We start from the raw sequence: 16,147 nt of genomic DNA on the forward strand, positions 1-16,147 counted from the left end.
TAGTCCTGCGGAAATGTTAGGTATTCTTTAAACCATCATATTCTTACTTGAATTTATATTCTTAGTCATTTTATTTCTAGCAAGATAGATAAATGCAATTGTTATAGGTTGGAAGTCTTGAATGTGGACAATGTTTATTTAAGATGATGTTCTATAAGAAACTTTGAAAAATAAAATCCAAAAAGAACAAATTAAATAATATGAGCTTATTGAATTAGTGATATATAACATGGTGAGAAAACACAATAAATATCCTCAAAGATCAAATGCCACCTGCTGTGATTCTCTTGGCAGAAGACCCATTGGATAGTCATTGATCTCTTCCATGTGGTGTAAAAGAAATTCTAACCAAGGGCCATTTCCCCAGTGGCTATACAGCTTTTCCAATAAAGCTTTTTCTTTATAGCCACAGAGAGATAATGCATTTCCATTGGGAAGTGAGTGTATGAGAATATAAATCACCTGGGAATCTTTGAGCGAAGGATTTTTCTCTAAATTCACTACAGCCATCTTCACTTTTGCCACTTTCTGAAGCCTGGGTTCTCCTAGGAATTTTAACTAACTTTTTCCAATAGAAGGTGGATATATTGTAATCTAAGTAATCTTCCCAACTAGCTTTTTGGAAGAGATGTCTTAAGAGATACAAGAAAAATTCTTAGCAAAAATCACTATTTTTATCAAGCGGTCAATATTTTTCACTTCTGTCTTCTACTGTGGTGAAAATGCAAGCTTTCAATTACCCTCTTATGCACACTCATCATTTGATGCCCAGTACTTCTTCTGTCTGATTTTTATTTCCCCACCACTCTGCTCTAAAACTTGTATATAGCTTCATGATCTAAATTAACTATTTCCTTCTTCCTTTGCCTTCACTAAGACTCAGTTTTCCCTCAGAGAGCAATTAGCCCTGTTACCTTCTGGAGTGGAAATGGCTCAGCCTCCCACTCTAATGTATTACAGGCCAGGGAGAAATACCGGTACCAATGGCATTAAATCAACACCATTGTTTTTTTAATTGAAAGAGAACCCATTTATTCAGACTCATGAAATTTAGCACTAATCAATTTGAAAACTTCCTTTACTATCATATTGTTAGGTCTTTCTGCTCCTTAGCTTAGCTATGTCTGAGTTCTTGTCTCACAACCAGGAAGAATTAGGTGAGTGGACATGGGAGAGTGAGTGGAGTAGAATTTATTAAGTGAAAGGTAAGCTCTCAGCAAAGAGGTGACACAGAGGCTGTTTTCCCTACATGAGGGTGGGAATGTCCCCTATGTGGCTGGGTCTGAGCCCTTTTATGGCCTCAGAATGGGAAGTATGTGCTGATTGGTTTGTGAGTATGCAAAAAGGTTAAAGTTAACAAACCACTCAAAGGTGAGCACAACAGTGTAGAAAACCAATTAGGAAAGGGTGGGGATCAATCAGAGGAAAGTACACCAAACAGGAAGAAAAGTTCTTCATCTGTTCCATGGATTTAACTTGCAGGTTGGCTTTCAGGTTTTAAACTGTCTTTGGCTTGGAGGTGGGGTTTCACTGGGGACCCACCCCTATCTGTCTAGGCATTTGCCTGCCTCCTACTGCTCCTAATATTTAATCTCCCAATTATTATATTTTCCCCAAGTATTAGAGAGAGAAATGAGTCCCAGCTTATAATCTTTATGATGTTAGTTCTAACTGTCATCAGGGAAATAGTCTAACATTCATGTGGTAAACATGCCCAACAATATAGTTCTAAAGAGCTATCCAATTTCAGCACTAGCCTGAAGACTCCAATCCACAGCTTACTACATGGACATATTCTGGAACTTAGATGTGCTATGACTCTTCCATTTTTTTCTCTCATAATCTCTAAAGTTGAAAATAGATGTATTTTTTCCAGCTGACTTTTCAAATCATATTGCAGCTGAATACTGCTCCAGGAAATAATAATGGCTTATAAACTAGTGACAGCTCAAATCATGGTCTCTAAGCTACCTTATCCATCAGTACCCCCAAGGCAATCAAACATTTTCTGAGATCTTAGCCAGCTTTTTCTTTCCAAAATACTTATCCCAAACCTTTCAACTCCTAAGTCTCTTTATTCATCTGCTTAATTCTGTCTCTTAACATGGCCTGGCATACATTATGGAAAATATTGATATCTTTAGGAGTAAAAAGTGTGCAATTTTCTAAAGCTAGAAACCATAGAAATGGAGTCCCACCAGAAATCAAGGAACACTTACCTGAGGAAATGCTGGATTATGCAGAATGCTTTGAAGAATGTGGTAGATGGTTAAACATGACTTGAATATAATTCAAATCCGACAGGAGATGTGGGTGGAAGGATAGGTTGGAAGCAAACAGAGCAAATTTTAACTTGATGTTTTCGCCATACATGTCTTTCACAAAGATAAATATTATCCTTTTGAACTTCCAGCTATCCATAGGAGTAAATTTATACAAATCCACAGAAGACTGGATGAATAGCATGAACATTTTAGTAGCAGGAAACATTGGGAGATGTCAGAACAAAAATGATCAGTTTAAAGAGACAGAAGAAAAGGAGGTAATTCATCAGTTATATTATTTGAGGCCATTTCAGAGTAGTTATTCATTCAAAAGGTCAGTTTGTAGATTTGCTTTGCAAATGGAACAAATTAAGAAAATGATAGGCTGAGAGGTGATTACACACTGAATGTTAGCACGGTGTTCCTGCCAGCAGGGCACTGATGAGCCTTTGAATAGAATGGGATTAGGAAGTGATTTTTCAACTGTTAAATGGTATCAGAGCAGGTAAACATATAAGGTTGTGTGGTTTGGAACAAAGCATCATGAATAGCTTTTTAAATTATTAATGATTTCTCCTTTTGTTAGTGCTCTGTTAGCAAGGCCTGCACTGTTATTTAGTAATTCCTTTTAATTAGGCTTCTCAAAGCTGCTTTTAAGTTATATTCCATTTGAAATGAAAATAATTGACTACATAAAAGAATTAGAAACCACCGTATTAAAACCACATGTTTAAGTACAACTGTTTTGTTCCTTTTTTGCTTTCAAAGTATATTCTTCCTGTTAAGAAATAAAACTAACAGAAAAGCAATAAATTAACCAGGTTATTTAATATACAATAGCTAACAAAATTAATTTGCAACAGTGCAATCCAAGAATACTTTAATCCAGTAAGGAAGTACAGAATGCTGTGCAATATGATATGTGATAAGAAAGAAGAGTAATTAAGCCATGTTGCTGTTATACAGTATCTTAGAAGCTGATAAAGAGAGGTTTATTTAACAGAATACATTTTTAGCTAAAATGACACTAGCCAGATTTGCAATAGGATGTCTTGTCTTACATTCTCTAGTAATGATTGTTTTTTTGTTTTGTTTTGTTTTGTTTTGTTTGAGATGGAGCCTCGCTGTGATGCCCAGGCTGGAGTGCAATGGCATGTCTCAGCTCACTGCAACCTCTGCTTCCCAGGCTCAAGCAATTTTCCTGCCTCAGCCTCCCAAGTAGCTGGGACTACAGGCATGTGCTACCACACCTGGCTAACTTTTGTATTTTTAGTAGAGATGGGGTTTCACCATATTGGCCAGGCTGGTCTCAAACTCCTGACCTGAAGTGATCTGCCCACCTCGGCCTCCCAAAGTGCTGGGATTACAGGTGTGAGCAACTGTGCCTGGCCTCTAGCAACGATAATAAATATCTAATGTCTAGTGTTTTTATTTTTCAGATGGTTTAGTAGACATCTGTTAATTTGTCTGCCTGGCATTCATTCATCTTCCTCATAGTAGGTGTACCCCAATTTTCCTTGAGAAACCAGACCTCATCAACTATTAGCCTATGAGGTCTAGATGGCATTGATTCCAGGGATGATCACACAGTCTAGGGATGGTTTATTAGAACATATCATTCTTTCAGCCATAGTGATTGGATCAAAGATGGATAGAAGATAATGTTATGTGATTCAGAACCAATAACATTCCGTTTATGGACTGACATGGTATGGACAGCAAGATCCATTCATGCCTGAAGTAAGAAAATGTAAGCCAAATACTACTTTGATTGAGCCGTTTTGAGCTGAGTTGCTGTCTTTTATAAAAGGAAGTGACTGAACTGAAACAAATGGCTTCTTGGAGAAATCCCTAAATTACTATGATGTTTTAAATTCTTATACTCTTAAAGTGGCACGGGCCCATCCCCACTCACCTTTTTCCCTGGTAACACTCTTTTCTGTTCTGATCGTATAAAAGAGATAATGGTCACTTGCTTTTTATAATTTTCCTTTATGAAGTTGAATGAAATTTACAAGTAAAAGGATAATAATATCTCAACCAAATGTTACTGATTCTAAAACTAATCACTCGGTGCAATTAATCTGTGCTTATTGTAATGTTTGTTTGTACCTCCTCCTCCCACACCAAGTCTATTTACTTTGTTTACTTACCAACATGGATCAAAATACAATCAAAGCCTTCAAAAACAATTACAACAGATGTGTGTCAAATTATACTATAAAATTTATCAAGTCATTCCTAAGGTTACATTAAATAAATAATAGAAAATCTTACCTTTGCTCATGATTGAACTGAAAAAAGAAATAGTCAATACATGATATACAATATGGAACTAACTTACAGAATCAAATCACAGGTAATGTTCTTACTACAGGCAAATAAATTAAACAAAGGAATAAACAAACAAAGCTGTAATATTTGTAAAATATTTGAGGGTAGAGTTCAATATAATTAACATAAAGTAATTAATTTCACCCTAATGAGACGTCTAAATTGGATCTTAAATATTAGCTCATTGCTTTGAGTAATGACAAGGAGAAACAGAAAAATATAGGGTCCACAATGAAACTGACTTTCAACTACTTGAGCAATATTTAATGTAATTTTAAACCTCTTTCATACCCTTAAAAAGATGGAAATTGATCCCTCCTTGGAATAAACTTGGTCTTCAGACAAAGCTTGATTTTTCTACAAGAAATAAAATGGCAAAAAGAAACCTTGTAAAAAAGACTACTCAGCCTGTACTTCATCTTTTTTCAGTTAGAGAAAAAAACTCATGCTGTATATCCATTAAAACATACTTGATAGACAGTAAGCTTCCTGCTAAATCCTTAACAATTGAACTGTTTAAGAATCAGACCTGAAATTCTCCTCTTGTAATGCTCTACATATCTTTTCTTTCAACTTTGTTATCACCATCATCATAACATCATTAGTGATAGAATTTAATTTTATAATACTCATTAATATTAATATGTCCTATTCAATATGATATCCTCCATATTCAATTTAATTAGATGATACCATAGACTCAGCATTGTGTTTAGTACTATGTATATTTAAAATAAATATTAGCTGTAATTATTATTGCTATTTTTCTTACTCTTTTGGTCTTTTTTGAGTAGTATAGTAAAGTAAGATATAATATATATGATTTAGTAAAAATTGAATATGAGACTGGGGTCCTGACTCACTTGTACCTGAATTCTGGCTGTAACTTTGGATAAGTTAACAGATTTTTTTTAGTCTTATTTCCCTCAACTTAAGATGGGAAAATTGATATTAGTATTTACGTAGTACAATGACATTATTCGCCCAAAGAATTTAGCAAAGTGTTTGGTCTTAGTAAGCATCAATAATAATTAAATTAACAATAATATATTTTAGGCTCTTTTGTTTTAATGAATGTAAATGTTTTGACAGACATTGACTTTGTACCTCACACTTCTTAAGGTTTTTTTTTTTAACTTATAAAATTTAATTATCTTTTTAACATAAGATATAAAATCTTCAATCTTTTTTTTAACCTCTTTTCGTTTCCTTGGGTCTAATCTAGGAACCAAAGAAAGGTCTACTTTCTATATCAAAATAGAAATATAATGTAGACTATATTATCATTTCTTCACATATACAAAGTTTTTTGTACTGAAGAAATACTCTCCATAATCTCAGAATGCATTACAAATATTGATATTATTATATTATATTATTGATACTAATGCTATTAAAGCACTAGGTGAACAATTTATTGGGGAGTGAAAGGAAATGCTCGATATGCTATGTATCAAAATGCTATGCTATGTATTAAAATGAACCCTGCAGTACTCTATTTGAGGTTAGGGTGACAAAAAACAACCTAAACTCATGCATTGTATTTAACTGTATACCTACTGGAAGATTTTCCTCTTAGTATGCTCTAATTCATATGAGCTATTAACAATTGAATATGTGACTGACATTGTTTTCATATTTTTCTGCAAAATATTTGCATGTGTTATTATTGTCCCCTTCTTGCACATGATAGTTTTAGAACATGAAACATATAACTATTACTTGCCTACCTAATGCTCATTGCATTGCAATATCTTTGAAGAGAGGGAACAATACTATATCTCACCACCTTTGTTTTTCGTAAACACTTTCATGATTTGTCATACCAGTTTTAGGGAGGTATAATTTACATGGCATGATATCTAACTGCGCAATTGAGTGCTTTTTAGTACTGTATATTCATTCTGGGAAAGGTGATCATGTGGCCTAAAGACACTTGCATACTTGCACAGGAACATGTATCACACCTGGAATATTTCTTTAGTGGAGATAAGAAGCTGAAATATACCCAACATGTGGGTATATTACCTTGTTTAGCAATATCATTTCCTCTTCCAGGTTTGATGTGTACTTCTTTGTTCTACTCAAGTGTGTGTGTCATATGACACCTGACCAACCCCACTGCTATATCTGTTACTAATAGGCAGAAAATGGGGTCCTTCACCTGCCGTATAAGAAGGATTATGTGCAAACAATTTTCCATGATGACCATCAGGTGACACCCAATGGCCACTGGAGACCAATGCTCACTGTTGAAGCTGATTTTTCTCTGTCTCATCTTTATGTGGGTAAAGTGCTATTCCTTCCAGTGCCTCTGTGAGCCATGTCTTTTTTGGCAGCCCCAACACCTACCTGCAAACTATGCAATGGGTTGACATCCTGGGACTGCCGCTCCTGTCGGCTGGCATTGTTATGATCTTTGCTATCCCCCATGCAGTAAGATTTCTTCTCTGGAGAGTTATTTTATTGGTGTCATTTTACTGACAATTCACAATGTTATGTAACTAATCCTACTATCTAATTGTGGAATATTTTCATCATCCCCAAAAGAAACCCCATGTTCTTTAGCAGTCACTTTTTACTCCTTTCTCCCCACAGCTCCTGGCAACTACTAATCTACTTTCTGTATCTATAGATTTGCCTATACTGCTTACATCATATAATTGGAATAATACAATGTGTGTTTTTTATGACTTCTTTAACTTAGCATGTTTTCAGGGTTCATGCATGTTGTAGCATATATTAATACCTCATTTCTTTTTATGGCCAAATAATGTTGCATTGTATGGATATTTGATTTATCCATTCATCAGTGGATGGACATTTGGGTTGTTTCTACTTTTTATCAATTATAAATAATGCTTATATAAACATTCATGTGTAAGTTTTTGTGTTAACCTAAGTTTTCATTTCTTGTGGGTATATACCTAGGATTGGAATTGTTGTATCATATAGTATTCTATGTCTACCATTTTGAGGAACTGCCAGACTTGTTTTCAAAGAAGCTGCACCAACTTAGGACAGTTCCACAATCAATCAATATATGAGAATTCCAATTTCTCTACATCTTCACCAACACTAATTATTGTCTATCTTTTTTATTATAGCCATCTTAGTTTTTGCGAAGTGGGACCTTGTTTTGGTTTTGATTTCCATTTCCTTTATAGCTAATACTGGTGAGCAACTTTTCATGTGCTTATTGACCATTTCTATATCCTCTTTGGAGAAATGACTATTCAAGATCCTTTGTCCATTTTTAAATTGGGCTATTTGTCTTTTAATGTTCAGTTGTAGAAGTTCTTTATTCTGGATACAAGTCTCATCTGATCTTTGATTAGCAAGTATTTTCTCTACATTTGTGGATTACCCTAAGCATCTGGCAATATGCACATTGCAGATCCCCAATATTTTTTGTTGAATTGATGTTCGATACATTCCCTTTTCAGTAATGAATTCACAACCTGGTGTAAACTCCGTGACTCCTGTGATGGTTAATTTTAGTTGTCAATGTGACTGGGCCATGGAGTGTCTGCACATTTAATCAAACAATTTCTTCTGCATGTCTGTAAGGGTGATTCTGGATGTATTTGAGTCAGCAGACTGAGTAAAGTGGATTTCCCTTCCTAATGTGGATGGACCTCATCCAATTACTTGAAGACCTGTGTAGAACAAAAAGGCAGAGTAGGACGGAACTACACACGTATGACTGCTAGAGCTAAGTATCCATCAGACCAGAATTTACGCCATCAGCTCTCCTAGGTTTCTAGCTTGCTAAGTGCAGATCTTAGGACTTCTCAGCCTTCATAATCAGTGGCTCAATTCCTTATAGTAAATCTATGTATGTATGTATGTATGTATGTATGTATGCATGTATCTATCCATCTAATCTATCTACTTACCTAATATATACAGACAAATTCAGGGAACATGTGTGGGACTGGATACTAAGAGTATGCAATAATGGTGGTAGAGACATAAAATTGGATCAGGCTGAATTCATTGATATGGATTCACTAAGCAGAGATTCTGCATTTAATATTACAGTTGGAGGAGTTAGAAAAGGCTTAGACAGTTTGATTGCTTTACTGAAACATGGACCAACAGGTGGCCCACAATAAATATGTTAAAATGCTGAACCTGGCTTGATTTATCATAGAGGAAAGGATTTAGAGGATTAGAGAGATTGGGATGTTAGCATGGATTTGTCATTTAAGACCTACTCACCTGTGCTGGGAGGGTCCAGAAGACATACCTATTACCACCACTGTGAGAAATAAACTCGTGAGTGGAGGCTTGGCATCCTAGAAAGCTCTGTGATCTTCTCTGCAGGCCACATCTTACAGTGGGAACTGCAGTCACTAAACTGGGAAACCTAATAGCAATGGAGTAATCGGATCCTGGGATGGCAGGGCTGAGTAATAACACTCAACCATCAAAGGCAAGGTGGCTGTGGTTACCGTAATGGACAGAAAGTCAAGACAACAGTAAGAATAATTTGAGTTTTTAGAACTATGGTGTTTGCTGGTTGATCATAGGGTGATTCTAGAAGTGAAAGACAGGAAGCTGACTAAAATCTTACTTGACCTATATAAGCAGAAAAGTTCTAGGTCAATGAATAAAAGTTCAACCCGAGGCCAGGTGCAGGGGCTCATGCCTGTAATCCAGCACTTTGGGAGGTGGAGGCAGGTGGATCACTTGAGGCCAGGAGTTCGAGATCAGCCTGGCCAACATGGGGAAACCCTATCTGTAGTAGAAATAAAAAAAAACTAGCTGGGCATGGTGGCACATGCCTGTAATTCCAGCTAGTCAGGAGGCTGAGACATGAGAATCACATGAACCTGAAAGACAGAGGTTGCATTGAGCTGAGATCACGCAACTGTACTCCAGCCTGGGCGACAGAGAGTCAGACTCTGTCTCAAAAAAAAAAAAAAAAAAAAATAGGAAAAGAAAAAGAAAAAAAAAGTTCAACCCAAATTATAAAAACAGAAAGTCATGTTCCCTCAAGCAATTTGCATAATTAAGCCTTTGTAGACTGAGAACTCCTTGAATGGAGAGGCTAGATCTCCTCAATGAAAAACCCAAGTATACTAAGTAAAATTTATACTATTAAATGTTTCTTTCGGCCTTCCCCAAAGGGACCCATGGCCTTTTATTAGGGTTACTAACTGTACACTGGGGAAAAGGAAATAATCACATGTTTCAGAGACTGCAGGGAGTTGTGGCCCTCCAGTTACAGTAAGGAATTATGGGGATCAGGTGATCAATAGAGTGTTTAGCTCAGGTATGTTTCACAGTGGGGCCAGTGCATCCCTGAACGCATCTTATGGTTATTTCCTTAATTCCAGAGTTCTTAACTGAAATAAACACACTTAGTAACTGACAGAATCCTCACATTGGTTCTATAACCTATGAATTGAGGGTTATTACGGTAGAAAAGGCCCAATGGAAGCTACTAGAACTGCTTCTATCGAGGAAAACAGTAAATCAAAAGAAAAACTCTATCCCTGGGGAGATTACAGAGACTAATGACATCTTCAAGGATCTGAAAGATGCAGGAGTGGTGATTCCCACTACATCTCCATTCAACACTCCTATCTTGCCTGTGCAGAAGACAGATGGATCTTGGAGAATGACAGTGAATTATCATAAGCTTACCAGTCATAACTTCAATTACAGCTACTGTAATAAATGTGGTTTCATTGCTTGAGCAAATTAATACATTCCCTAGTATTTGGTATCCAGCGATTGATCTGGCTAATGCTCCACCTCCCACCCTCATCTGTCAATAAGTACCACCAGAAGCAGTTTTCTTTCAGCTGGCAAGGCCAGCAATGCACCTTCACAGTCCTATCCTAGTTGTATAACAACTCTCCAGCCCTATGCCATAATTTAGTCTCTACAGGGATCTTGATCACCTTTCCCTTCCACAAGGTATCACAGTGGTCCAATGCATTGATGACATTATGCTAATTTGGCCTAGTGAGTGAGAAGTAGCAACTACTCTACATTTATTGGTAAAATACTTGTGTGTCAGAGGATAGGACAACTCTTATCAAAAAAATATTCAGAGTCTTTCTACCTCAGTGAAATATCTGGGGGTCTAATGGTATGGGACATGTTGTGATAATCTTTCTAATGTGAAGGATAAGTTGTTGCATCTGCCTCCACCTCCCATAACCAAAAAAAGAGGAACAACACCTAGTGGGCTTCTTTGGATTTGGGAGGCAATGCATGCCTTATTTGGGTGTGTTACTCCAAACCATATATGGAATGACTTGAAAAGCTGCTGATTTTGAGTAAGACCTGGAACAAGAAAAGGCTCCATAACAGATCCAAGCTGCTGTGAAATCTGTTCTATCACTTAGGCCATATGATCCAGCCTATCCAATGGTTCTATCACTTAGGCCACATGATCCAGCCTATCCAATGGTAGATTGTCAGTGGTAGATAGAAATGCTGTTTGGAGACTTTAGCAAGCCTCTATAGATTAATTGAACTCTAGGCCCTTAGGATTTTGGGGCAACACTTTGCCATCCTTTAAAGTTAACTACTTCCCTTTTGAGAAACAGCTCTTGGACTGTTATTAAGTAGAACTGAAAACTTAACCATGGCCACCAAGTTACCATGAGGCCTGAGCCTGTCATGAACTGCATGTCATCTCACCCAGCAAATCATAAAATTTGGCATGCACTGCAGCACTTTATTGTTAAATGAAAGTGGTATATACAAGAACAGGTCTGACCAGGCCCTGAAGGGACAAGTAAGTTACATGAAATAGGGGCCCAAATGCCAATGGCCCCCACTCCTGTTATACTACGCGCTCTCTCCCAGCCTGCATCTATGATTTCACAGGAGTTTCATCATGATAAATAATCAGTTTATAGAGGAATAGAAGTCTTGGGTTTATAGGTGATTCCAAACACTATGCAGGCACCATCTAAAAGTGGACAGAGGCAGCACTAAAGCCTATTTCTGAGCTATCACTGATGAATAGTAATGAAGAAAAATCCCCTCCAGTGGGCAGGACACTAAGTGAACTTCAAGCACTACACTTAGTTGTCCATTTTGCATGGAAAGAGAAATGAGAAGATATTTGATTATACACCAACTCATGGGCATGTCCAATGGTTTCTTTGGATGATCAAGGACTTGGAGAAAACATAATTGGAAAATTGGTGACAAGTAAGTCTGGGGAAGAGGTATATTGATAGGCTTATCTAAATGGGTAAAAAACAAAGATATTTGTTTTCCATGTGAATAAGTAACAAAGGGTGGTGTCCACAGAACAGAATTTCATTAATCAAGTGGATAGAATGGCCCAGTTATAAATACCAGTTAGCCTCTTTTCTCAGCCACCTCTGTCATCACCCAAATGGGCTCATGATGAAACTGCCTTTGCAAAATTATGACAGAGACAGAGAAAGAGATCTAATTTAACCGACTCCATCTTGCTTCTAACCTCCAAGCTGTCCTTGTTCATTCCTGGGTATAGGATGAGCTAACTTTGGAAGAAACTATTATAGTTTATAGTTTAAAACAAAGAAGATAATAGCCCGTTCCTAAGGCAGACCTCCTTCTTGCCTGGAGACTAGATTGCTTTTGTAGGACTAACATTAGCAACAAGATTAGAAATTATGGTTTAGGAGTCATGCAGCTGGAGACTACAAGATTCTGACCCTCCCTAAACTGCTCCTAAGACCAGTGCTTGAGGTATTTTGCAGATCCCGTACTTGATGGGTCAGCTGGCACCACCCAGATCGAAAAACTGGCTCATTGAATCTTGTGACCCCCACCCAGGAACTGACTCAGCACAAGAAGACAGATTTGACTCCTTATTATTTCATCCCTGACCAATCAGCACTCCTGGCCTACTGGCATCCCCCACCCACCAAGTTGTCTTTAAAAACTCTGCTCCCCATATGCTGGGGGAGACTGATTTGAGTAATAATAAAATTCCAGTCTCCCATACAGCTGGCTCTGCATGAATTACTCTTTCTCTATTGCAGTTCTCCTGTCTTGAGAAATCGGCTCTGTCTAGGCAGCAGGCAAGGTAACCATTGGGTGGTTATAATGAATGAAATGGTCATGGTGGCAAGGATGGAGATTATGTCTGGGCTCAGCAACATGGACTTCCACTCTCAAGGCTGACCTGGCTACTGCTACGCTAGATGCCCAGTCTACCAATAGTAGAGATGAAGATTGAGTCCTCTCTGGGGTGATAAGCCTGCTACGTAGTAGCAGGTTGATTAGATTGGACCACTCCTATATGGGATATGCAGCATTTTGTTCTTATTGGAATAGATATGTACTCTGGATGTGAATTTGCTTCCCATGCATGCAATGCTTTTGCCAAAACTATCATCCATGGACTTATGGAATGCCCTATCCAAAATCATGTCATTCCACACAGCATTGCTTCTGATCAGTGAACTCATTTCACAGCCAAAAAAATGCAGCAATGGGATCATGCTTATGGAAGACACCAGACTTATTATGTTCTACATCATTCTGAAGCAGCTGACTTGATAGAATGGTGGAATGGCCTTTTGAAGACTGAGTTACAGCACCAGCTACATGGCAATACCTTCCAAGGAAGAGGAAAGGTTCTTCAGAAGGCTGCATATGCTCCAAATCAGCATTCAATATGTGGTGCTCTTTCTCCCATAGCTAAGATTCATGGATCTGTGAGTTGGGGAGTGGAGATAAGGGTGGAACCACTCCCTATGTTCTCTATGACACGTTAGCAAAAATTTTGTTTCCTGTTCCCATGAACTTATGCTGGCTTAGAGGTCTCGTTCTAAAGGAGACTGCTTCTGCTAGAAGACAAAACAATGATTGCATTGACCTGGAAGTTTAGACTGCTGTTCAGCCACTTTGGACTCCTTATGTCTCTGAGTCACTAGATAATGAATGGAGTTACTGAGCTGGTTCGAGTGATTGAGCCTAACTACTGAGTGGAAGTTGGCCTGCTATTTCACAATGGAGTTAAGGGAGAATGTAGTTGAAATACAAGAGATTTCCTGGGGTGTCTCTAAGTATTATCATACCCTGTGATTAAACTCAATGGAAAACTACAACAACCCAATCCAGGCAGGTTGACAAATGGCCCAGATCCTTCAGGAATACAGACTTGGACTATCCTGCCAGATAAAGAACCATAGCCAACTGAGGACCTTGTTGAATGCAGAGAGAATACAGAATTGTGATGGACGAAGATAGTTATAAATACCCATTATGACCACATGATGAGTAACAGATATAAAGATTAATATTCTTGAGTGTTTCCTATTTGTTTTGTTATGAATATGTTTGTGAGGGCTAATTTTAAAATGTCAACTTGATTGGGCCATTGGGTGCACAGACAGTTCGTCAAATATTATTCTGGGTGTGTCTGTGAGGGTGTTTCTGGATATAATTAATATTTAAATCAGTAGACTGAGTAAAGCAGATTGCTGTCCCTAATGTGGGTAAGCCTCCTTCAATTACTTGAAGATATCAGTAGAACAAAAAGGCAAAGTAAAAAGAAATTTCACCTGTGTGACTTCTTGAGCTGAGACACCAGTCTTCTCTTGCTGTTGGACTAGAACTTAAACCATCAGCTCTCCTGCTTCTCACATCTTCAAACTCAGACTAGAACTTGCACTATTAGCTCTCCTGGTTTTCAGATCTTTGGATTTGGACTGGAACTACTACATCACTAACTCTCCTGAATCTCCAGATTGCTGACTGTACATTTTGGGACTGCTCAGCCTCCATAATTGTATGAGCCAATTCCTTATAATATCTATCTATCTATCTATCTATCTATCTATCTATCTATCTATCTACCTACCTACCTATCATCTATGTATGTATATATGTATGTATGTATCTATCATCTATCTATCTATCATCTATCTACATCTCTAGCTTTTTGATAGAAAAGATAGATGATAGATAAATAGATAGATTATATGTATAATATTGGTTCTATTTCTCTGGAAAACCTTAATATAGCATCTATTTTCGGGGTTTTATTTACCTCCTAAGAACCATTGTATGTTTTCTTCCCTAAGATTTTAAAAAAGATAAATTTTAGGGAGCATATTGCCTACATTTATAAAAGAAACTTTCAGCTTCCTTTGTAATACTAGTTGACCAAGTTACTGTGATTGATATGTGAATGAAGGTACTATGTAGAACTTCTGAGAACCTTGAGATAGCTGGCACTCTAGCAGCCATCTTATGGCAGGGTAATCAAGGCTATAACCTAGAGTTTGCAGAGAGATGGACTGGAAGATAACTTGGTCGCTGATGCTGATGTCTTCATGGAGCTATGAAACCAATCTAACCACCCTACTTAAGTATTTATTTCACTTCAGAAAAAAATTCTAGTCATGCTTAAGTCACTGTTTTGAGGGGGTCTATATTACTTTTATCACTGAGTCAGCATCTGAGAAAATGCATCCAATACTCTTCTCTTATTTCTAGTAAAAAAAGGTTTTGACTAGTTAAAGGTTAAGTAGCAAAAGGGCAGTTTTTACTGATTTTACTCAAAGTTCAAGACTTATCATATAATTCTTCATTTAGTCCTTGTTGGGTAGCAGCACACTGTATTTAGTTTTGTATTGATTCTTAATAGACAAAGTGAAGCTTTGTCTATTAAGGAGTAAAATGGGGGAGGTAGTAAAGGGGTAGAATGAGAGAAACAATGAGAAAGCTTTCATCAGGTGAATTAAGATAAAATGAAGTCCAATTTTCTTATCTTAAAAGGTCTCCTGAAAATAAAAAAAAAAAATGGTCCCTGGCAGTAAGTTTTAGTTTAACAAGATGCAAAAATCAATATTGCATCTAAGTTTGAAAATTGGGCAATGTGAGGGATTTGTCTTTTCCTCAGTGTTCATGTAATCAAGATTTTCTTTGGTTACTGTACTTATTTTATATAAATGACATCCACTTTTGTAAGCTTTGTGTATGTTATACTTTGATTATCTTAAGAACTCTGAGAATTAAGAATTGATTTATCACAAAGGTGCCAAGAACATACATTGGGGAAAAGACAGCCTTTGAATAAATGGTTCTGGGAAAACAGTATATCCATATGCAAAAGAATAAAACTAGATCCTCATCTTTCAACATATACAAAAATCAGCTCAAAGTGGATTAAATATTTAAATGTAAGACCTTAAACTATGACACTACTAAAGAAAACTTTGGGGAAGTACTAAGGACATTGGTCTGGACACAGATATTTTTGGGAAGACCTCAAAAAGCACAGACAACAAAAGCAAAAACAGGCAAATGGAATTACATCAAGGTAAAAGCCTTCTTCACAGCAAAGGAGACACCATTTAAAAAGTGAAGAGATAACCTACAGAATGGGAGAAAATATTTGCAAACCATCCATTCAGAAAGGGATTAATAACCAGAATAATAAGCGACTGAAACAACTCAATAACAAATAATCCAGTTAAAAAATGGACAAAAGACCTGAATAGACATTTCTCACAAGAAGATACAAAAATGGCCAACAGATATATTTAAAAATGCTCAAGTCACTAATCATCAAG

General features: G+C 37.0%; 1 long non-coding RNA gene across 1 annotated transcript in view; it reads right to left on the reverse strand.

Moving 5' to 3' along the window:
* Nucleotides 1-4,854: 4,854 nt before the first annotated feature.
* The window catches only part of LOC129524336 (uncharacterized), a 35,777-nt gene continuing 24,484 nt past the window's right edge, over nt 4,855-16,147 (reverse strand). The window contains exon 3 of the long non-coding RNA XR_008668122.2: nt 4,855-4,955. This is a non-coding gene — a long non-coding RNA (uncharacterized lncRNA). The remainder of the gene's footprint in view (nt 4,956-16,147) is intronic.

This window comes from Gorilla gorilla, chromosome 7 (genome assembly GCF_029281585.2).
Source record: "Gorilla gorilla gorilla isolate KB3781 chromosome 7, NHGRI_mGorGor1-v2.1_pri, whole genome shotgun sequence".
Lineage (NCBI taxonomy): Eukaryota > Metazoa > Chordata > Mammalia > Primates > Hominidae > Gorilla > Gorilla gorilla.